The 23829-nt window shown below is 41.7% G+C and overlaps 1 long non-coding RNA gene across 2 annotated transcripts in view; it reads right to left on the bottom strand.

The window, feature by feature from the left end:
• The window catches only part of LOC118570631, a 53728-nt gene that overhangs the window by 6605 nt on the left and 23294 nt on the right, over positions 1-23829 (bottom strand). For both annotated transcript variants that reach the window (XR_004943211.1, XR_004943212.1), the window contains one exon: positions 1054-1123. This is a non-coding gene — a long non-coding RNA (uncharacterized LOC118570631). The remainder of the gene's footprint in view (positions 1-1053; positions 1124-23829) is intronic.

Here is a 23829-nt window from a genome sequence, read left to right as displayed (position 1 = left end):
TGTTGCTGTTCAGTTTTTCCTAAGATTCTGAAATAAATGCACATTGCCTTTGTTATCTAGATTTTTTACTGGAACAAATAATATATGCACACACAGATGTCCATCCTGATAAGGTGTGAGTATAAACACATGCATGCATATGGCTATGGCACCAACACTCCATTTCTTTTTCTTTTTCTTTTTTTCTTTTTTTATTCTTTTTTTTTTTCCGGTGTAACACCTTTTATGTTTTTCACCTATTTTTTTTATCCATTCTACATGTTCAACAGTTTCTTCAGATCTGCGTGCCAGCTCGGTTCACCATCAGCCTTCTCCAATCTTCATTATGTGTGGTTCACTGAATGTTCCCTCATAGACCTAACACACACACACACACACACACACACACACACACACACACACACACACAAAGGTACACAAGTTTCTTAGAATTGTTGAAATGTTGCCAGTTGTATAAATAAAATAAAATCATACTTAGGGCGGGGGAGATGCTCAATCAGTAAACTGCTTACCGTGCCTGTGTGAGGACCTGAGTTCAATTCCCCAGAACCCACCTAAAGGTTAGACATAGTAGCCCATACTTTTAATTTCAGCTTGGGAGAAGTGGAGAGAAGAGGATCCCCAGGACCCATTTCCCCAACAAGCTCTTCTACTTGGAGAACTTCAGATCAGCGAGCAACCCTGTCTCCTGGGGTGAGGACTGACGGCTAAGTGTGTCCTCTGGCCTCCCAACACACCCGTGCATACCTGTAATATGTGAGAAGCAGCAAAGGCAGGAACACACAGAGACAGAAAAAAGTGATATTGTAAAACCACTGAGCGATGAGAAGCCCAGGAGGAAAAGCAAGTACCCACAAGTCAGTCACAACCATCCACTGTCTCTCTTTAGTGAACCAGGAGCCAGGAGGTGTAACACTGTCCAGGCACCCAAGGAAAGGATTGCTGACCCCCACGTAAGCATCTGAGAAACAGCAGGAAATAAAGATGCATCTAACTAAGTTCAGTTTAGTACAGGGACTTCTCTAGGATCTACACAAAGAAGGTGAGACTTACAATCACATGACAGGAGAAGAGGCCATGAGGACCAGTCTGTCTCTAAGGAGAGCTGTCCAGCGCAGCTGTTCTGGAGAGTGAACAGAAAGGGTTGATTGGTCCCTGGCCCCTTGACTGCCCCTATGTATGGTATGAGTTACTGTACTTATCAGAAAGAAACTTCTCGTCCCTGTTAAAAAGCCTCCAGTAGCCGTCACAACTATGTCCAGGGGACGCCTCAAAGCAATATACCCTGAAACCTAACCCCTGGGGTTAGATTTCAGGCCAGAAGCCCTCTTCCCCCCAGCTGGCTGGCCTTCTTCATCCTTAGCTTCCTCGTGCATCTCAGTTCCTTGTGTATCTCACTGTTGAGAAATCTCCAACTCTGACTTGAGGGAAAATATCAAGATGCAGATAGTTTCCTGCTACCACATCCACTGTCCCTTCAGAGCTCTGGTGTCTCTTTGGCATGTCTGGACGGCCTCCCTGCCTCTTTTTCTGACATCCTTATCCCACACGAGCAACTAGTCTGCAGAGGCAAGATCCAGGCAGACCCAACACACACTCTAATAGTACGTGACTTTATGGAGTGTCCTAACTTTTGGTTATATCCTCCATCCGCCCTGCATTTGTAAAGTGTAAAATGGACTAAATGTTACAAGCATTTCCTTTTGGGTAAGGGTCAAACCAAGCAAATAAAAATGTACCAATAAAAAGCTAAAGATAAAACTGAAAGGAAATAAGCCAAATTGTCATTAGTTTTAGAAAATAAGAACATCTCTTAAGAAATCTGAGATAATCTGCAGATATATTATTTTAACTAATAAGATTCGGCAAATCTTATTTAAATCCTATATAAGCCCATATAAAAAGTTATAATTTATTTCTAATCTACAGTAATAAAAAAATAATTCAGAAGCCAGGCTGGCAAGATGGCTCATCAGATAAAGGTGCTAGCCATCCAGTCTGCTCTAATTCCCCAGGCTCACAGTATAGAAAGAGAGAACTAACTTCCATGAGTTGTTCCCTGACTTTCACATTCCCACTATGGCACAAACACACATCCCCACCACATACTCTAAATAAACACATGTAATAATATAAAAAGCCAAATTTACATAACTGAACAAATGAATATGAGTTTGTGTTCTATAAAACTGCCATCTCAGCAGAGATGTAGAATATGATATTTTTAGAAGATATTAAATATCTAAATAAAATGAGACATCTACCAAATTTTTTAAATAAAAACTCAATATTCAACACATGGTCATCTATGGCAGTTGGTCTATAGGCTCGAGGGAAGTTTTCATAGACTCACGAACTCTATCTAAAACTTAAATACATATAAATGTCCAAGGATTTCCACAACCCCCATCAATAAGAACAACATGAAAATGGCCTTCCCACTGGAAACTGAAGCTGGCTACAGAGCAGTAACTAAGTTATAAGTATTTGATCAAGGGGCAGTGACTGAGCTGTGTTTTACAGTGACCCTCAGAACTGTGTGCTGCATGTACACAGGGGCAAACTCAGAGCAGTGGGGAATGTGACATGTGCATGAAGGGGTGGGTCCTACGGAAGGAACTGCCTGCTAACTTTTCCACAGTGAGCATCATATGACTGCTAGGTAGTAAAGGACCCCCTCTCATAGATACTATTATCCCTCCTCTGTCTCCTTGGCTGCTGAGGTTACAGGCATTCATCAGCAGGCCCCATCAGTAAAAGATGCTAAACTCAAGAAAGCAGAAAAGAGAGTTGACCTGGGAACCCTTGCTGATTAATTACATTTCATCAATGTGTCTACATTTAAAACTATGCTATCAGAATTCTTCTTTGCCATTACATTTTAAATTCCATAAATAACTTTAGCATGAAGGAAGGACTGGTCTCTCAGAGGCAGGGGCAGGAGGATTCCTGTAAATTCAGACCATCTAGGTCTACATAACAAGTTCTATCCCATCTGGGACTATACAGCAACTCCCATTCATTCTTGAAGGTCCAAATACAACAAAATGAAAAAAAAAATGGTTTCTAAAACCTCAGAATATTTCAAGTCACAAAAAGGCACCGATGTTAATTCTACAAAATATTTTACTTGCAAATCAATTTGCCCATGTTCCCCTCTAGCAAACTGCATAATGTGCCTGCATATTGTATTACAAACAGATTTTTTCCAAATAAACACTCAGTTTCACAACTCCAAATAAACCATCCTGAGATGTTGGCACTTGATTACTTGAAGATAATAATTATTATTATAATATTTCCCAAGGGACCAATAACCTCACAAATTAAATTCAGTGAAATGTAAACATGTCACCATTACCTTTCATTATTGCTGAACCAGACCAAGAAAAGCACAAGTGGTTATAGGTAAAGTCAGGTGTGCTGTCCATGTTCAACAGTGACCACACAGAAGTGTCCATGCCACTGAACACCAGCACCTGGCTCAGACTTTCCCAAAACAAAGCCTCCAGGAGGGGAGAAATTTGCATCAGGTTCTTGTGATTTCCAGCTCCAATCCAGCAACATCCTATTTCCTAAACATGACTGGAGTTTACTAAACATTCTCACCTTGCTCAGACTAAACTGATATCAGTGGACAGCAGTGTGATTGGGTGTGTCGGGGGTATGTGTGCACATACCTAGGAGCTTGTGCCCATGTGTGAACATGCAGCTGTCAGAAGAAAACACTGGGTATTTTTCCTCTATGTCTCTCCATATTATATTTTTGAGACAGTATCTCTCTCTCTGACCCACTGATTGGATTAGGCTCATTGGCCTCAGTCAGACTGTCTCTATACTCCAAGATTGGGTTTATGGACATATATAGTCATTCCTGGCTTTTATGTGGGTGCTGGGATGTGAACTCAGGTCCACTTGCCTGAATAGCAAGTGCTCTTACTCACTGAGCCATCTCCTCACACTCCCTAGCAGTGTGATTCTTAAAACCTTGTGATCAAAGTCAAGCCCAACCTCAGGAAGAAGTGCTTTCTGAGTATCCTCTCTAAGTCTGTGTCTTACAGACCCCTGTGTGATTCTAAACCAAACTCACCCAAACCTCTGGCATGCTCCAAGTCTCCATTCCTTTGAGAATACCTCCTGAGAGCCTGAGTCACCCTCACCTGTCTGGTGACTCCGGTATCCCAGGATGTAGGCTGTTCAGAAGCAAAAACATGCAGGAACTTTGTGTCATCTTTATCAGTTTCTCAGATCTGCTCAAGGTGGATGGATCATGCTGATGTTCACAGAAACCAGATTTGGTTCCACAATTTTCTATATTATGTTTCTGGTTTTAATTGTGGTCATTGACGCTGTTATGATGGCCATGTATTTCCTTCTGGTCGTGCTGTGATATTATTGGTCTTTATTTTCAATCTTTAAGGCAGAGAATTAAGTACTGAGTAGACTCCTCCCTTTCTAGTCCAGGTATTAAGAGTGAGAAGCCACCTTCCGAGCACAGCCTTGACTGTCTTACACACACATCTATGTCCTGGCTTCCTTTACTTTAGTCCAATGTCTTTGGTCCCTTGAGAACCCTCCTTTGATCTATCGAGTATTTATAAAGGTGTCACTCAGCTTCCAAACGTGTGCTGAGTTCCCTGCTATTTTTTTCTGATATATTTTCTACATTGATTGCATTGTCATACTTTCCCTTTCAATTCAAACATGTCAAGAGCTTCTGAGTCAACTTCCCATGTAGTAATAATAATAACAACAACACCACAATTGAGTGAACTGAAAAACAGGGCTTTTCTTAGACAAAGACCATGAGATGCAAGGCAAGCCACAAACACCACACCTGAAGACAAGATAAATGCCTAGAAGTACAGCTAGGACCTGCAGGCACCATGTAGAAGCCAGGGAAATCACAAGCTGGTGGGAATGTGTATAAGCAATTACGATGAAATATGACTCAAGTGTGACATAGAATGGGTGTGAGAACTCTGGAGAGCACACACTCAGAAAGGGCCACACTGTCCTAACTCTGGGAATCTGGCTGAGTGTTCATGGCAGAAAGCTAAGTTCATTGCCTTGTGCTGGTAGGGAAAGGAAAGGAAATATTATGGAATATATTCAACATTCTCCACAATCAAAATCACTCTTCATGATTAGAGTCTTTCCCAGGGCCTGTCTGGGAGTGGGGTGAGGTGAGAGGCAGAGCCATAGCTGGAACACCATTAGACCCCCCTCTGTTCCCCAGTGAAGCCAAAGAAGTACATATGAGGGTCACACGCCTCAGGGCATGAGTCCACGCAAAGACTTAGCTCTAACCTGAAGATTTTAGAAAGCATTTCCTCCCACTCACCCCACCAACATACCAGCCATGCTCCAATACAGCAGCAGAAAATTAGGAAGAGCCTTGGGGAAATCCAAAGACTCCAGAGGAGACGAAAACAAGGACATTGAAGCCTTCCAGCGTCCTCTCTCGGCTGCCATCCTATTTGCTCTAAGCACTCTGAGGAGTGTTCTTCCAGTGTTACCTGCCTACTTCTTTGTAACTCACCAGTGTAGATGTAACAGTCTTATTAAATAAGAAACACAGAGCCAAATGCAGGGTTAAAAGCCCAAGAAGTCAGAGCAGTAGCTAAGAGCTGAGACTTAAAACTGCCTTCTTACCCTTTGCTGCCACTGCCGTCCTTCCTCTGAGAAAGAGACCTACTTCCTATGTGTCTGTCCTTTTTATTGACATTCTGTTCTGCCTTCTCATTGGTTGTAAACCCAACCACATTACCTCCTTGTCACTACCTGTCTATACAGACCTCCAGGTCTCTATGGTTGGTATTGAGATTAAAGGCATGTGTCTCCATGCTGGTGGTGTCCTTGAACACACAAAGATTTGCTTGTCATGTGATCGGGGATTAAAGGCATGTGCTACCACTGCCAGACTTCTCCTATGGCTTGCTATTAGCTCTGACCCCCAGGTAACTTTATTTATTAACATACAAATAAAATCACATTTCAGCACAAATAAAATATCACCATACACCAGAGTCACTTTGCTGAGGCACATGTGTGGGTAAACAGATTCCCAATACACTGTACAATTCTGGACTCCAAGGCAAGGTATGATGCCTCCTGCCCCATCCAGTGTTCTCTTAGAATCTATTCTAGATGTTCTTGACATCCTCTCAGGGTAGTTACCCTGAAGGCTCTACATGCACTCTAACTTTATTAAAACAGGGGTTCATGGTTCAGAGGTGTTCTGATAACTGTCATTGCTCATAGTTCCTGAGAAGTAAAACAGTCCGAATAAATATGCATAAATCAAAAACTTAATTCCTCATCTGTATCTCAGCTCAATTCTGTGTATAATAAATTATTTCCATTCTAAAGTGATGTTGTGCTGTGACCTAAAAATGTGCCTGATCTAACATGAGTAGACTGTCAACGATAATCCAAGATCCCTCCCATCCTTAACTGGTTCCCTCAGATGTCTCTCCATAAAAGCCTCATCGTTCTTCTTTCAGTAAATTTCGGCATTATTTTGACTTCTCTAGTTCCTTATTTTATTTTTTTATTTGTGTGTCTGTGTGACTGCAGGTGCACATGCATGCTCATGGAGACCTGAAGAGGACATCAGGTCTCCTAGAATTGGAATGACAGTCTGTTGTGAGCCTCCTGCTCTGGGTCCTGGGAGCTGAACTTTTGAATCACTCTTAGCACTGAGCCATCTCTTCAGCCTTCCTTCAAGTTCTTACCTCTATGAGTTTGTCATCATATATGTCCTTTATCATAGCATCAGACCTTAAGTATATTACTGTGTTTCTGCATAGAGCTCTTCATTAAGTTTCTCCAATCAGAATATCTCATCTGATCTCTCTAGTGAAAAGAGAAAATTCCTAAGCTTACACTGAATGTACATGTCCCAGGTACTCAGCATAATTAACTCTCTTGGCCCTTAATGATTATTGATTAATTGCTATTACTTTTCTTTTCAAATTTATTTTTTATACTGTCAAGGAAAAAAAATCTCCAAAATCCAACTGGGACTAACTCCAGGGATAAAGTCAGGGTTGTTACCAGTTGAAGAATAAGGCATTCTAAGAATAAGCCATACGAACAAGACAGCTCTAAGTCTGGACTCTTGGAAGCTGGAAATCGCATCTCAGCATGTCTACATGCAGGGCCCTGCCTCCCTGGTTCCAAGAGGCTATCTGCTAAAGCAAGAAAGACAGCCTTGGAGGTGACCAGCCACAACTTAGGGATACCAAAATAAAGAACAAGTTCACAATCTTTTTTCAAGAAAATTTTAGAGGTGGTGCCAGTTAGAAGTCAGCTTGGTCTGATATCATTCTTGAACTAATTCTGGTGATACATGACAGGACAGAAGAAATGAGCTTTAATAGAAACCCATCGATGTGGGAGGAGCATTCACAAAGGAAAAGGTGGCAGCTTTCATCAGAAGATCGACAAAGAGGCTGAGAACAGAAACACCACCATGTATCTGTTTGCTACAATTTTCTGAGTGGTCTTACAAGCCACTTAAATTTTATGTTGATGAATAAATAGGAACATGGACAAATACAGTATTTTAAATGTCTTCCAGGATATGTAGAAGCACATTTCATTTTCCCTACAGAATGAACTCTGACACAGACTTAGCAAAATGTACTACAAAAAGATATAGAATTCAGTTGACAAACTTAATGAGTTGTCAAGACAGAAATCTTGTCTAGACCCCTGTGCTGTGGATATCGCTCTGTGTAAATAAAGTTCTGATTGGCCAGTGGCCAGGCAGGAAGGATAGGCGGGACAAGAGAGAAGAGAATTCTGGGAAGTAAAAGGCTGGGGAGAGACTCCACCAGCCACCGCCATAAAAAGCAACATGTAAAGACACTGGTAAGCCACAAGCCATGTGGCAAAGTATAGACTAACAAAAATGGGTTAATTTAAGATAAAAGAAACAGATAACAAGAAGCCTGCCACGGCCATACAGTTTCTAAACAATGTAAGTTTCTGTGTGCTTTCTTGGTTGGGTCTGAGCGACTGTGGGACTGGCGGGTAAGAGAGATTTGTCCTAACTCTGGGCCAGGCAGGAAAACTCTAACTACACCCCTGGCTTGCTGGTACTGTGTCTCAGCCAACACAAATGTTTCAACCATGTCTGAGGTAACCTAGCCCAGTGTCTTATTCATAATGTAAGAATCATTTCTGCTTCCCCTTGATGTTACACCGAGCCACTGTTAATTCTTTCCAAATGGGGAGGTCATTGGTTTACAACAATCCATTGAGGGATAACTGTAATTATTGACGACAACCTCATTCTGTTGTATCTAAATGTGCTTTCTTGTTACCACTATCTGTTGTCCCTTGGTCTTTAAAATAAATCTACACCATCCTCCTCATGGTGACATGCCAAGCCTGGGAAAGCATTACCCTGTGCCCTTGAAACTTTCAATGACTGCTCTACATATAGCAAATGTGCCATAGTTAAATCCTAAGTAAAAGATTGGTCGTGGCAAACATCTCCAGTGCCGGCACTGTTTCACACATCACATCAGCCTAAAGAAAGTAATTACCTTTCTTTGGGCCAACAAAACTTGATAAATTATAAAAGCTTTCCAGGGGAAGTGTTGCCATCACCTGGTTGTGGTGATAAATCAAGTAGGCAATCTCATCTAAGTGACTTCATTACTGGGTGTGCACTGAGGAAATGACTTTCCACATTAGCGTTGCTTATCTAGAAACTGAATGGATATTATAACACAGAAAACATGATTTTAAAGTAATATTGCTTCCATTGATATATAATTGGCATTTTAAAAACTAATTTGGAAAACATATTTGGATTTGTTTTTCCTTCAGTGTACACTTGTTACCTTGCCTCTGCGATGATGAAGCTTTAAGAGGGCCTCGCATTTGGCACATGAAGGCACATGGCAAGTCCTGCCTGGATGTGGGGGATTGTTCTGCCTTTACTTACTCACTTCTAGTCTGCTCACAGCCCCTCACCCCAGACCACCCCGCTTCTCTTGCTTCTTGTGTTCCTGCACAATCCCAAGGGTCTATCCTGCATGCCTACTTGCTGTGTTTTAAACAGAACTCAGCATCAGAACTCACTATGTCCCATGGGGCATCTGGAGTTGAGATGCCTAGCTTCCTGCATCACATCAGAGAGTATATGCTATTAACATGGCTTGCCTCTGCCTCCAGCCCTTGGTGAAGGCAGTACCCAGGGGGTTTCTCCACTGTGTCATAACTTTTTCCTTTTCGTGTTCTATTCTTTGGAGGCCAGCCACTATGTGCCACTCACCTCTGAAGAGGAGAAATGAAACCCAAAATCTCAGAGGAGGAGATATATATATATATATATAGTTTATAGCTCTTCAATAAAGATTATTAGTTCCTTCTCATCCATTTCTTTCTATTTGATCTTGCCTTCCATGAAATCAAGGATGTTTATCCATTGGGTAAGTTTTGTCCATTCAAAGCTTTCAAGTTCTTTTTGTTCACTTTAGTTGGGTTTACTGTCTTTCTTTATCAGTCTTTTATCAATGCATGTATTGCAGACATGTGGTTTCTGCCCATTTGTTTCTCTAGACTCTTAATGACGTACTTGACTAACAATTCCTAATTATCATTAATCATAATTTGTGAAAACATTTCATGAAAATCAACAACTTCATGAGAAGCAGGAAAACAGACTAGCACAAAACTTCTATTACCCCACAGAGGATGTTGACAGGCAGCCCTAAATTCTCAGACTAAACAATCCAACACCTTTCTCAAGAGACAAAATCAAAAAAAGGGGTGGGAGGGATATGGTTCAGCATCTTACAAAACAGACACAATAAAAAAAACAGTGTTGTCCAACACTTCCTACAATAGACACACTAAAAAAGGAACAGGGTTACACATCATCATGTTTCACTTTCAAGGCTGACATCCTGGTCAGCAGAGAAAAGAAGTTACCACAGCTGCTGAAAAAAAAAAATCTTATGAGCATCTGATTCTCTAATGCTGACTCATTCAGAAAGCTAAAGATCTCTGCAAACAATTTAGTAATAGAACAGACTAACAATATTGTCAATCAAAAGCAACAAATAAAAGGTTAATTGTATTTCATGATGTATACATAGACAGGGTTTAAATATGACCTGATATAATATAAAATAGTAAATAATTTGAATAAAAATATTTGTGATAGTCACACAGAACCCTGACAAAAAAACATTACTAAGAAAAATTTGTTATTTAAATGTAAGTAAGCTGAGAGACATATATTCAGGAATAGGATAAACCAATGTCAATAGAAAGGCATAAACTTACAGTAACAAAAAGTCTACTGTATGGTGTGATGACTGTATCTAATATTACTATACACTCTTAATTTTGCTAAGAGAATTGAGCTTATACATTTTCAGTGCATGTGTACACACATACAGACAGAAAGAGAGAAAGTAGATTACTAACTAGCTTTATTGAAGCAATCTTTTTAAAATATATTTTCTTGTTCAGAAGTTTTACATGTATTCAATGAAATATAATCTTGCAAAGCATACCTATACCAAACATGACTTTGCACACATTACGAGTATATTAACTCTATCCAGCATAGCTCAGTGTTGGAATGATTTCTAAAACATATCAAGCATATGACAGGTCAGTGCACAGCAAACCACACAGCAAATATGCAGAATGCAAAGCACAGAAAGTGAAAATGCCCACGATCTCTGGATCCAAAGACTAAGTGTGGACCAGTCAAAATCCCATGAAACTAGCACAGATTGGTGAGCTTCTTTCACAGTTTCTATAGGAATTAGAAGAAACCAGAATAATCAAGCCAGTCCTAGTAAGAAAAATAGAGCCAAAGAACCTGCTAAGTTGTCAGCACAGTGTGACCCAGGACAAAGAGAGACACCCAGGGTCAATGCCATGGAGAAGTCATTCAGAACCATCTCTGAGCGCAGTCACCAGCTTTGCATGTAACTCCACCACAACTCACTAGAGGAGGGAAAGTTTTAATAAGTAGAAATCTATTGATTACATGTGAAAAACTTGACTCACCTTTATATGGAATGTAAATTTCACTTGTTAAAGCTCACAGACATAACTGTAAAAGCTAAACAGCGATATTCCCTGATGAAAGGAACACGGAGTATTATCATAGTCTTGGGAAAGGGAACACTGTTTGCCAGATTTTTTTTCCAAAAGGAGGAAGAGGAGGAGGAGGAATTTTATTACTTAATTCTTTTCATGTCTGTATATTCCCTAAACTCAATCTCAGGCTCTGCACTGAACTTAGTGACTTTACCCTATCGCTCTAGAGCTCAGGCCTTGACTCAAATGTAAAGTGAGGACATTTGACTAGATTTTAGCATCCCCTTGTGTCTTGTCCACTATCATTCAAAGATATTAAAGATGGTTTCTACCACTCAGATACTGAATTCTTTAAATTCAAAATGACATTTAAGCAGCACTTCCACATATAAAATTCTAAAGAATGTTGGATGTTGGGAACGTCTCTGCAATTTCTCTGGCTCCTCGGTAGGGAATCCTGTCTGTTGGCTCCAAGTAACAAGTTTCCAAGAATAATGTGTCACTACTAAAATCACCAATCATACTGAGCACTGGATCACAACAGCCCAACAACATAAGCTGCACTAACACACCACACGGTCACCCCAACAATGTAAGCTGCACTAACACACCAGACATGGTCACCCCAACATGCTGCTCCGTCATGCTGCACATGAGACTGATCTTTAAGTCACTGGAAAAATACTTTTTAAGACTTTATAAGGTGACTGGTCCAAAAGCAACCCCCAACTATTACATATTTGAGCAACACGCATATACTTTTAACTGCCCACAGCTCTATAAATTATAGAAAAAATAGAAGTGTAACGTAAATGAGATAGAAAACAGAAAGGTTAACAGCTTTTTTCCTTGGCACTTGGGGTCCCATGGTTCAAACCCAGGGCCACACACTTGCTTGCTAGGCTAGCAGTCTTACCCCAAGCCACCCACCCTACATCCTCCAACCTGGCATGTGATGTATCCTATGAACTAGGCATTGCTCTGGGTCGTGTTGACAGGACTTGATCTGTGGTTTCACACAGACACCAACACATAGGCAAGCTGTAGAACAATATTTTTTTCTAATTCAACTTTTTAAAATCCTGAGTGTGTGTGTGTGTGTGTGTGTGTGTGTGTGTGTGTGTGTGTGTGTGTATGTACCTCTCTTGAGGTGTGTGTATGTGTGTATGTGTGTGTGTGCCTCCATCCATATGTGTGCACTTATGTCTCTATCCACATGTGCTTGTCTCTTCTGTGTCTCCCTGTCTGTCTCCATGTGGGGTGTGCGCGCGTGTACGTGTCAGTGTGTATATGCTCATGAGCACAAGTGCCTGTGTAGGCCAGAGGTGTTAGATGCCCATGAAGCTGGAGTTACAAATGCTTGCAAGCCAAGATGGGGTTTAGGAACTGAACCTGGGTCCTCTGCAATAGCAGTACAATCTCTCAACTCCTAAACCATCTCTAGTCCTTGAAGACTGAATTTTTTATGATTTCATTTTCAAAGCAGATAAGTGTGTTAAAAGAGGCAGAAAGCTTCGGAGTTTGAGGAAGGATGTAGGAGGAGCAGGTATTTGTTGAGAGAATATCAGCATATGTTAGTTAACTCTAATTCTTAGGGCAATATATGTCCATTGAAGACAATTTGAAATACAAAGAGAAGTCAAGAAGTGAATGGCATGCTCTCTTCAATATATACCCAGCAGCCTATCAGCACACTGTATTTTCTTCAATGGACATATACCCAACAGCCTACCAACACACTGTATTTTCTTCAATGGACATATACCCAACAGCCTACCAACACACTGTATTTACTTAAATGGGCATATACCCAACTGTATTTACTTAAATGGGCATATACCCAACAGTCTATCAGCACACTGTATTTCCTTCAATGGACATATACTCAACAGCTTATCAACACACCGTATTTCCTTAAATGGGCATATACCCAACAGTCTATCAGCACACTGTATTTCCTTCAACTAATTTTTCTTTAGACATGACCTTAAAAATATCACAATGTGAAATTGAGGTGGTTAAAATAACAGCAGTTAAATCTCTGTGAAAATTAAAAATGGGAGTGGGTAGTATGATTATGTTCAAATATAAATTCAACGATATTCCAAGCTATTTCCGTTTTCCATGAAAGACAACACTTCAGTCAGGTGTGGTGATACGTGCCTGCATATTGGTATGTGGGAGGAGGCTGAGGCAGGAGGACTGAGAGTTTGAGGTCAGTCAGGGCTATACAATAAGACTCTGTATCAGAAATAAGTGTGGTGACAGGGTACTTCTTGTGACACATGCAGCTTAAATAACTTGCATCTTCCTGCAGTAAATGATGATCAATACAGAGACCCTCATCTGGTCAACATTCAGAGAATACAAGATGGCAGAATTCTCAGCACCAAATGGAACATACTCATCACACCCCTCCCCTCAAGGTTTGTGTATGTTCATGGAAGACTTGGAGAAAAGATGGTAAGAGCCAGAGATAATACTTCAGTGCTATAGGATGTCTTTCTGTATGCTGTGAATATGTGTGGCTCACATTGGAGAATAAATAAAGCTGCTTTGGCCTATGGCAAGAAAGCTTACAGACAGGTAGGAAATCCAAGCAGAGATAGAGGGAGGAGAAAGGTGAAGTCCAGGAGATTCAAGCCTGCCGCCAAAGGAAGAACAAAATGTCAGAAGAATGGTAATGCCACAGCCACGTGGCAATATATAGATTAATAGAAATGGGTTGATTTAAGATGAACAATCTAGCTAGCAAGAAGCTGAAGCCATAGACCATACAGTTTATAAATAATATAAGCCTCTGTATGTTTACTTGGGACCGAGTGACTGTGGACTAGGCAGGACACAGGAAAACTTTGGATTACACATCAGTTCAAGGAAACTGGTGTTTCCTGATACAACAAGGCATTTGCATATATGACCTCACAGGGCTTACAAAAGCATGCACAGGATCTGCACAAGCTCAAGCCAGGCCAAACCCAGCAAGGAAGAGGAGAGGCAGGCACTGAAGACCTATGGGCAATGATAGTGGCTGGGAGAGTCACTATTCTTCAATTATGTGACTCCTGCTATGTTGACCATGCACCGGCACAGTGGTTCTCAACCTGTGGGTCATGACCCTTTCTGGGGTTCCATGTCAGATATCCTATATATCAGATACTTATGTTACTATTCATAATAGTAGCAAAATTACAGTTATAAAGTAGCAATGGAATAATTTTGTGGTTGGGGGTCACCACAGCATGAGGAGCTGTATTAAAGGGTTGCAGCATTGGGAAGACTGAGAACCACTGCCCTAGCAGAAGGCTATACACATACACACAGGAGTAGCAGTGTAACAAGTAAGACTTGCTGGTTTTTAAAAGAAGAGAATGCAAAGTCTGGTGGGTAAGAAGATGAGAACAGACAGAGCAGATGTAGGAGGAGTTAGGTGTGTGTGAGAATACCATCAAAATACATAGTATGAAATTCTCAAAGAATTAGGAAAAATATTCGTTACAAAGTAAATACAATCCTAGTAACCCCCCCAACTTACAAAATGATGGAAAATTAATTATTTGATCTTGCATTTTAAGTCCACTTTAACATATACAAGTTAAAATTTTTCAATTAAACTAAGCAAAGATGATGTCTAGCACTGATGATGTAGCTCTATATGATGTAGCTCTATATGTAGCTTAGTCTGGCCCTTATGACCCTGTGACCCTTTCACCATCCTCTACTCCACAAAGGTCTCATAGCCTTCCTTTGTCTCTAGCCACCTAAATCCTGCCCAGAGGCTTCCTGGTCTCTTCTCAGATGATTCCATTTTCCTCTCCAATCTTTGACAGTTCAGGGCAGCTTTATTCTATGGTCTCAGACACTGCCCACCACAGTCATCAAAGCAATTTATACACATGAGAGGGTCAAGTTCAACTTCCATTAGGCTCCTGTGCCCACTTCAGCAGAAGAGAAGCCGTAATTGACATTTTGTGTTCCAGGAGACACCCTCACACACACACTCACCAATAGTCTCCATGGTAACCACAACACAACCAGGTCAAGGTTTCCAAGACCCAGAGTCCCAGATGCCCTACACATCAATGCATTTTGCATTGCTCAATGTGTGAGATGGGCAAGTGCAGCTTTTTCTGCTTTCAGTGTGATTTAGACACTGCTCTGAAGCAACCACCTTCTCACTGACCAAGGCCGGTGGCCCCTGACGTGTGCGGTGACATCTCTTGTGCACTCACAAGCTTTTGGTTTTACTTTTGTTTTTATAATGGGACCAACACTGCAGTCCCTTGTATGATTCTCAAGGAAGCCTTTAACAGAGGGACCCTCTCAGGTGCTGTTAGTAGAGCCAATTTCTCAGTTCCTTCATCGTCATCATAGGAGTTTTTGTGACTGTTGCATTTGACACAGACACCAAATCTGGTGACTTGAGTGTTAACCATTTTAAATTCTCACCACCTACTCTCATATTGACTGACTGGACTCCTGCTCTTTGAAGACAGTGCCTGCCCTGATGTTGTTCTTCGTTGCTGTGATCAACACCATGACAAAAAGCAATTTGGTTAGGAAAGGTTAGAGTCCATCATCACAGAAAGCCAGGGTATGAGCTAGAAGAACCTGGAGTCAGTAACTGAAGCAGAGAGCAGAGAGGAACACTGCTCACTGACGTTATTTACTCAGCTACACTCTTTACATAACTCGGGGTTTTCTGTCTAGACATGGTACCATCCACAGAGGACTGGACCTTCCTACATCAATAAGAAAATGCCTCAAGGATGCCCACAGATCAGGCTGATGGAGACAATTCCTCAGCTGAGATTCCCTCTTCCTCAAGGTGTTCAGTTGACAACCAAGATGAAACCCTCATCATCTTGTCACACAAACACATCACTGTAAAACCACCACCTTTCCTTGTCCCCAAGAGCTCAGATTCCAAGTCCTACAGTCTTTACAAAAACAAACAAAACTTCTATACATTAAACGTTCAAGGTTTCTTTTAAAATATCCGAAGTTTAACTGTAGGCTCCCATGAAATTTAAAAAAAAAAAATGTAAATAGTTTCTTATTCCAAGAGGGAATAACCAAGGCACAGTTATAATCATATAAAGCAAAATCAACATCCAACAATGTCAAAAGATTGAGGTCTGGTGTCTGGAACTAACAAATGATGTTCTGGACTACAAAGGGCTTGGGCAACCCCATTGTTCCAGCTCTACCTCCCAGAATACAGACAGTTATTTTGGTTAGCACAGGCTGGTTCCATTCCTCATCTGACACTGTTCTTGGTGGATGTTCCACAATCCTCAAGTGCAAATATTCTGGGGTCTCACTATAACTAAGAGCACTCCTTCACCAGTGGCCTCTCCTGGTCTCTTACAGCACCAAGCTTCAGCTTCTCTTGGCAACCCATCCACTCCTGGGGTCCCTACCGCAGCTGAGGCTGTACTCTGACGGGTGGCTTCTCACAGTGCAAAGTCTCTACCTTTCAATTCTGCAGCTTTCACAACAGAAAAATCAGTACCATGTGAGAGACTAGTACCTACTGCCAGCTGGAGAAGCAACATTAGCCCCTCTGGACCACAGATTTTCTGTACTGACCCCAGGGAAATAGCCTCAGATTTCACCCCAATGGTTCTGATTGTCTATTAATCACAGCTGATTTTTTTAGTACCAGCTGACGAGACTCCATTGTTTCAGTAAAGCAAAGGTTTGACTTCCACAACTCTTAAAAAAAACATACCACACAAAAATGTCACAAGAGTCATTGAGGAACTCTCAAATGTCCCTCTGAAACTTGACAATCCAGGCCTCCATCAGTTCTATTTTCTCTTAGAATTTTGTTTTGTTTTGTTTTAGTTTTTGGATTTTTGAGACAGGGTTTCTCTGTGTAGTTTCGGAGCTTGTCCTGAATTTCGCTCTGTAGACCAGGCTGGCCTTGAACTCATAGAGATCCGCCTGGCTCTGCCTTCCGAGTGCTGGGATTAGAGGCGTGCACCACCACCACCCGGCTTCTCTTAGCTTTTTTTATCTTCCACACTCTCATAGAACAACCCGTTAAGCTCTAAACACTCAATGGCTTTTCTAGCCAAATGTTTCAAGTGTTTCCACAATCCTAGCTCTCAAAACATGGTCAGGTCCATCAGAGCAGCATTCTGCATCCCTGGTACCAATTTCTGTTCCAGTTTGCTTTTCTGCTGCTCCAATAAACCACTCTGACCAAAAGAAACTTGGAGAGGAAAGGGCTTAACTTTAATTTACAGGCTGTAGTCCATCCTCAGGGAAATCCTAGGCAGGGACTCAAGGCAGGAACTGAGGAAGAGGCCATGGAGGTATCGCTACTATTTACTGGCTTGCTTATCTTATCTAGTACATGTGCATCTACCTAAAGAGGGCACCACCCACAGTGAGCTGGTTCCTCCTACCTCAATTAGCAATTAAGAAAATGCCCCCAGGCTGATCTGGTGAAGGTAATTGCATGAGTGAGGTTCTCTTTTCAGGTGTGCTAAGTTGACAGCTAAGATCAGTGTCTACCATTAAGTTCTCCTTCTTTTGAAGAATATCTCCCCAAGTTTAAATGTCACAGGCCCTGGGGCCTGATGGACACTTTTATAATTCTGAAACTGCTGGGAAATACAACAAAAACCCAGACAAAAAGTAATAGAAAGGCTTTGGGCTCTCACCTCCCCTGAGCCTGCAATAGCAGGAGATCTAAAGAAGTTTTCATGGCAAAAGGTTGACCCTAACTCACCAACCACGTGTGAAGACATCTGCAGGCTTGAAATGTGCTCCTTGTCAATATCCACAAATTCTACCCAGAGGTGGGGACAGAGTGTGGGGATATGACTTGGCCCCAGGCCTTGAGAGCCCTCACAGCAGTACCGTGAGCTCATGAACTAGGGAGGAACTTGTATCAGACACATTTAATTTCCCTGAGGATAATGGCATGCTCATCAAGACACCAGATCAGAGTCCTAGGCCCCTCAGAGAATTGCAGGCTATATAACATGCAATGCGATCAATGTTCTGGCCTCAGTGGATTGAAAATATGATTCACAGTAAAAGCCTCTTCTTCCCTCTCACCTCCATGAGAAGAGAGGCTGCTTTCTGGCTATATTTGAGCATCTTTGCCAGTACATAGATACTGTCTGTCTCCTCAGAGATAGTTCTTTGTACCAGCTAAACACTGAGAGTGAAATGAGAAAATAGAATTATTTATATGCTCATCACAGGATATGAGTCCACAGAGTTTTATTCAGATCTATTAAGTTACTGTGGTAGTAACTGCCAACTTGGCTTGACCTGGAATAACCAAAGAGACAAGCCCCTGTGCATGCCTGTGAAGGTTCTCTAGATTAGGTTAGCCTCTGAGTATGCCTGTGCAGGATTATCTAGATTTTGGTTAATTGGAGTAGGAACATCCACCTTAACTGTGGGCAGCACCATCCCCTGGGCTGAGGTTCAGAACTAAACAAAAGAGAGGAAGGTGGCATTCATCTCTCGCTGCTTTTTAACTCTGAATACAACATGACTGACTGCTTGCTTCTCCTGAAGCCATACTTTTTTTCCCTTCCATAACCAAGTGTACTCAAACTGGGGATTCCTTTGGTTGCTTTGGTCAGAACAATGAGACAAGTAATAGCTATAATTACAAAAGTAGTTAGAGGTGATCCATATTGTTACATAAATCATAGCAATTTTAAAAAACAAATATAAACTAAGAAAATATGAACCAAAGGAAAAGCTTGGGTAGAAAAGGAAATGATTGAGTTAATGAATCAATGCCTTGATTCCTTTGCAGCAGTTGGAGTAGGGAGCAACAGTGGCTGAGTGTTCAGCACACCCAGAGTTAAAAAGCAGTTGCTTGAAAATAAGCCAAGGGATTGTGTTTTGTTTAGATTTGGTACTAGCACAATAAATAAATAGAAATCTTGGGCTCATAGCTATTTGGAGAATTCTTTTTAGTCATGTCTTTATAATATCTCTATAATAAATGCAAAAATTGATTGCTAATGTTTTCTATAAGGCACATTAATTCATATCAATCACTTGACATCAAAGCAACATCTGTGAAGACTAAGTCACCCAGGAGCTAAGTGCTGCAGCTTGCTACATGGCTACTGGTTTGATGCAAAAATAAAATTTAGATTATCTAGATTCTAGAAGAACAAAAGCCTATGATCCGCCCAGCTTAAACAGCACCAGGAGGGTGTGTGCCTTGTCCCTCTCCTTTGAAGACAAAGTTTTCCAAGTAGGTGCACAGGGAGGATTCTGCCACCACTCAGCAGAACATTCTGAGGTTAGGGTTGACTCCTGTGGCTCAAGCTCCCTAGCTGAAGTTCTAAGCACAAACTGTGGGATGTGAGCAAAGTCGAGTCAGGAAGTTGGAAGAGGAAGAAGAATGCGTGAGTCATCAAAGGAAGAGCAGGAAACCATCCTACTCACAGTAGGATGTAAAAAGATTCACTTGAGAACAGTACTGAGCATGGCATTCCATTAAAAAAAAAAATCCCATTGGGAGACAAACATGTGTGCCCCATATTATATACAGTAGTGACCAGACCCCATCAATGGGGTTGTTTAATCAAGTTCCGTTCTGCAAAGTTGGGAGAAACCAATGCCTTGACTTCCATGGTAAAGGGTGTTAACTGTCTGCTCTGGCACATTTGGATTCTGTAATTTCACCCCAGTTGGAATACTGACTGATGATTAAGTGTCCATAGTAGTTGAACTTCCAACTGAATCAACATTATAGAAATCTATGAACAGGGAAGTAGAAAAGATGATATTTCTATAAAAAGCAAATCGAGTTCAATCTCTACTACAAAGCTGAGTTGCTGAAATCATTGCTTGTCAATCAGATAACTGCAAATTAAGAACTCCAGAGAAAAGTTCAAGTGTTTGAGATGTCTGGGCTCAGACAGCATCACACACGACTGTGTATTTTTGGTTAGTTTGTTTTGTTTTATCTTGGCTTTTGGTTTTGACATAGGATCTTGTTATATAGCTCAAGCTACACTCTCAGTAATCCCCCTGCCTCAGCCTCTTGGGTTGTAGGCACACACTACCCTGTCCCACTTAAAGTTGTAACTTCTGATTTCTTGTAGAAATGCAGTAAGGAAGGTGTGGATAATGCCTTATGATTGTGGTCTACAAAAAATGTATAACCACCAACCTGTGTCCCTTGGGCAGTGGATCCAAACAAAACATCTCAGTGTCCCCTTGATGTTCTCCTTACAATTTTCTACCCAAACCCTCCACAGATGTCTCTGTCTTCACTTTCTCCACCTGCATCATAAGCAACACATTTCTCCAAGAAGTGAAATTGTTTCGTCCTTTGAGGAGATGTTGCCCTGCAGAGATCTGGCTTTGTGCACGTGCAGAAAATGCACTGACTCAGAGTCCTAAGCTTCGTCCAATGCTCTTCAGTCTCATCTTTAAACTTGGATTCAGAGTCAGGAGACTGATAAAATAATGGGGACAGGGACATACATGCAGTTGCATTCCAGCTTTGCCTACACATGAATAGAATCAAATTGCTAGACAAAGAACAGAATCCGCACAGGCTTTGACTGCTCAGGAGCAAACACCTGGGGGCTCTCTGGAGTGGGTGATAAAAACAGTTCCTAAGCTCAGGCTGGTGAGAAAGCTGGCAGCCACCACCGCTGCCACCACCCCAGCTCTAGCCAGGGAGGGGAGAGGTCTTTACATAACTACAGACCAGAATGCCAGGACTCATAGCTGGGGCTGGCTGCCCATTCTGACCAGAAGGCTCTCTCATTGCAAAGGCACGTCATTAGTTCCCCACCCTGATCTCCAGGGCAGTGTCTTCCAGCACATAGACAGTAAAACTTGTCAGAAAACGATCACACACAAGCATGTGCATGAATGTTGCCACACAGACTGTAAGGAAATCTACAGCACATTTCAATGAACTTAAAATCTCTGGCTCTGAACCTTGTAAAATAGCTACTGACATAGATCTGCAAATGTCTACCTTAGATGTAGAAGTTATACGTAAAGATATCCACAACTGCCAGTCATTAGTAGGATTCCTTGTTGGCCTGGAACTCACCAAGTAGGCTAAGCTGACCAGCTAGCAAACCCTCGGGACTTGCCTGTCTCTACCATGCCAGTGCCAGTGCCATCATGGCTAGCTAATTTTACATGGGTTCTGGGATCCAACTCTGGTACTCATGATCATGTGGCAAGCACTTTACCCACTGACTATTTCCATAAACCTTTTGCTTTTCTTTTTTTCAGTCCTAGGTGTTGGACCCAGGACCTCATAAGTGCTAAGCAACTAAAGTCTGGATTTCTAAATGAGAGCCTCTAATGGAGGTGTCTTAGGCAATGCATTTGAAGAAATGCCAGTCTAGAAATTAAATCAAAGAGATGGGATAGAAGAGAACTTTTAAAATACGACATCACTTTCTAACACTCAAGGAGATACCAGGCCATAAATTTTTACTGTTGATTACAAAGAAAGATTGTGTTGTTGAATAAAATTACAGTGTGAATAACAAACAGGCTTGTCTATGTGGTTCTGTGTTTCTGTTCTTAATTCAAGATTTCTATAGATGTCAGTGTCCCCCCCACCCCCCCGCCAATGAATTCTTCATCAGTAAAATTCACCTGCTCTAATACAGAAGAAAGCAGCTCTTGTCATATCAACTGCTTTTCTTTAACCACAGCTGTATCATTATTGAGGACCACTAAGTGGCCTGCCTCCATCAGAGCTTTTGCTGTTTATCATTTTGTTTCACCTTCTCAGGCCCATCAAACTCAGGACTGTGAACTCAGTCTGTAGATCTAGAATGTAAAGGCAGAGTGTAAACTTTATTACCAAAGCTACAATCAAGTTTAACTAATGCATGTCCCTAGTTCTAACCACACCAACACACACCAGGACTGAGGTGGCTACTGGGTCTCCATCTCAGCATTCAGAGGACACTCTTCCAGCCTCAATGGTCCACTATGCCTACTGCTAACCCTCTGGAATGTAGCTCAGAAATAAGCTCCGGGTCCCTCACAGTGTAGCTAAACAGAGATTATCTTCACTTCTAGAATTTCATATTGTGCAAGTCAAGCCACTGGCAACCCTAACACCTGCTTTTCAGGGTGTTTTCATTTGCATTCTGCTTCTCCATAGCTGAATGCCCTCACTTCCTGTCGCAGCACTGACAGCTTGCTCTTTGTTCTGCCAAGTCTTCTCTCCATGTATTTTCCAGAAGGACCCTTTCAAACTGATCCACTCGTATTACCTCTCCTGTCACCATCAAGATAACTCCAAATTTCAGTCCTTCTCACCATAAGAGCCTTAGAAATTGGCCTGCATGGCCATGAACATGAACATGGACCTTTCCTGTTCCATGGGAGTACACCAAGTACTTTCCTTCCAAGGACATAGACACTTGTTCCCATTGTGGGAAATCCCCTGCTCTCCCTCCTCCCCTCCATCAGACCCTGAGTTCTCTGCTTAATGTCATTCTTTCAGAGAGAGAGTTCTTGATGATCTTCCAATAATAACAGTAAAGTAAGAGGGGAAGATCCCCATCTCAACCCTGTCCTAAATTGAGATATGTAGTTAGGAAAGTTGTCTATGACTTGGTTCCACTATGAGTCATTAACACTCCAAAGCTAGTCTCAGCTTGGGAATATACCAACCTAGAGTTTCCAGGACATGCATTGCCATCTCAACATCCATTGGGAAGAAATGCCAGGGACAAGGATGTCACTGTGGAGTCTTCCCTACGCCCGTGCTCCACTCTCAATGTCCCTGTCATCACTGTCTGCACTGTCATCTCCAGGCCACCCTACCAGTGTTTCCTCCACATACTTTAATGTACATAGGGATATTTACTTCACATCTCTTAAGTTTGTTCCTGAGAAGACAACATCCCAGAGTAGAGTCTGAAAAACTGTAGCTCAGAGGCCAGCCTAGGACACATGGAGGATGCAGAGGCGTACCCTTCAGCTGTACTCAGAACTATTGTCTCCAAGCTTAGCTCAGTAACTGATTTCAGAAATCATGCTACTATATTTCATCTAAAAAATAAAAAAATAAAAAAAAACTACACTTGTGTCCACCTGCTGTTGAACTAAGTTGCCTGTTCTGAGTTCACACTGAGGCAGTCTGGGCAACATACGACTCTGCAAGGCTCATGCTCACCTCCTGCCATGCCTGAGCCCACCATGAAGGTTCAGAGTATCTTCCAGCTATCCTACAGCTTCCTTTATAAACATTCCCCCCCCCCATCTTTCCCACCATCCTTGCTTATCTGAGCATCCTAGCAGCTTTGGATATGTTACTGTTAAGCTCAACAAGGAATTTCACCAGCCTTTCTCCACAAACTCTTGAGCTGGATTTACCTACCTAGAGAAATGGCATGAGAATGACACAAAAGAAGTCAACATCATTCTCTGAGCGAGGAAACAATCAGCGCTAAGTGGACTTTGTAACATGTTTCTACCTATTTACGGTTAAAGAGAACCCCTGCTTTCCTTCCAAGAAAAGGCTACAAACTCTCATCAACAGCTGACTCGTTTTCAGGGTGTAACAGTTTTTGACCATCACACCAATCATTTCCTTCCTAAAATCTGTGTTTCTGCTTGGCCTTGAGTCAAGAAAAGGACAGTCTTAAAAGAAGTAGACCAGAAGGCTACGCAGCATGCAGGCAATACAAAATAACTGAATTCTAAGAATACAAGAATGATGCTCATGGACACACTCAGAATTGCACAAGTAGATGCATCTCA

This window comes from Onychomys torridus, chromosome 19 (genome assembly GCF_903995425.1).
Source record: "Onychomys torridus chromosome 19, mOncTor1.1, whole genome shotgun sequence".
NCBI classification, from domain to species: domain Eukaryota; kingdom Metazoa; phylum Chordata; class Mammalia; order Rodentia; family Cricetidae; genus Onychomys; species Onychomys torridus.
This window is presented reverse-complemented; position numbering and strand designations above follow the sequence as displayed.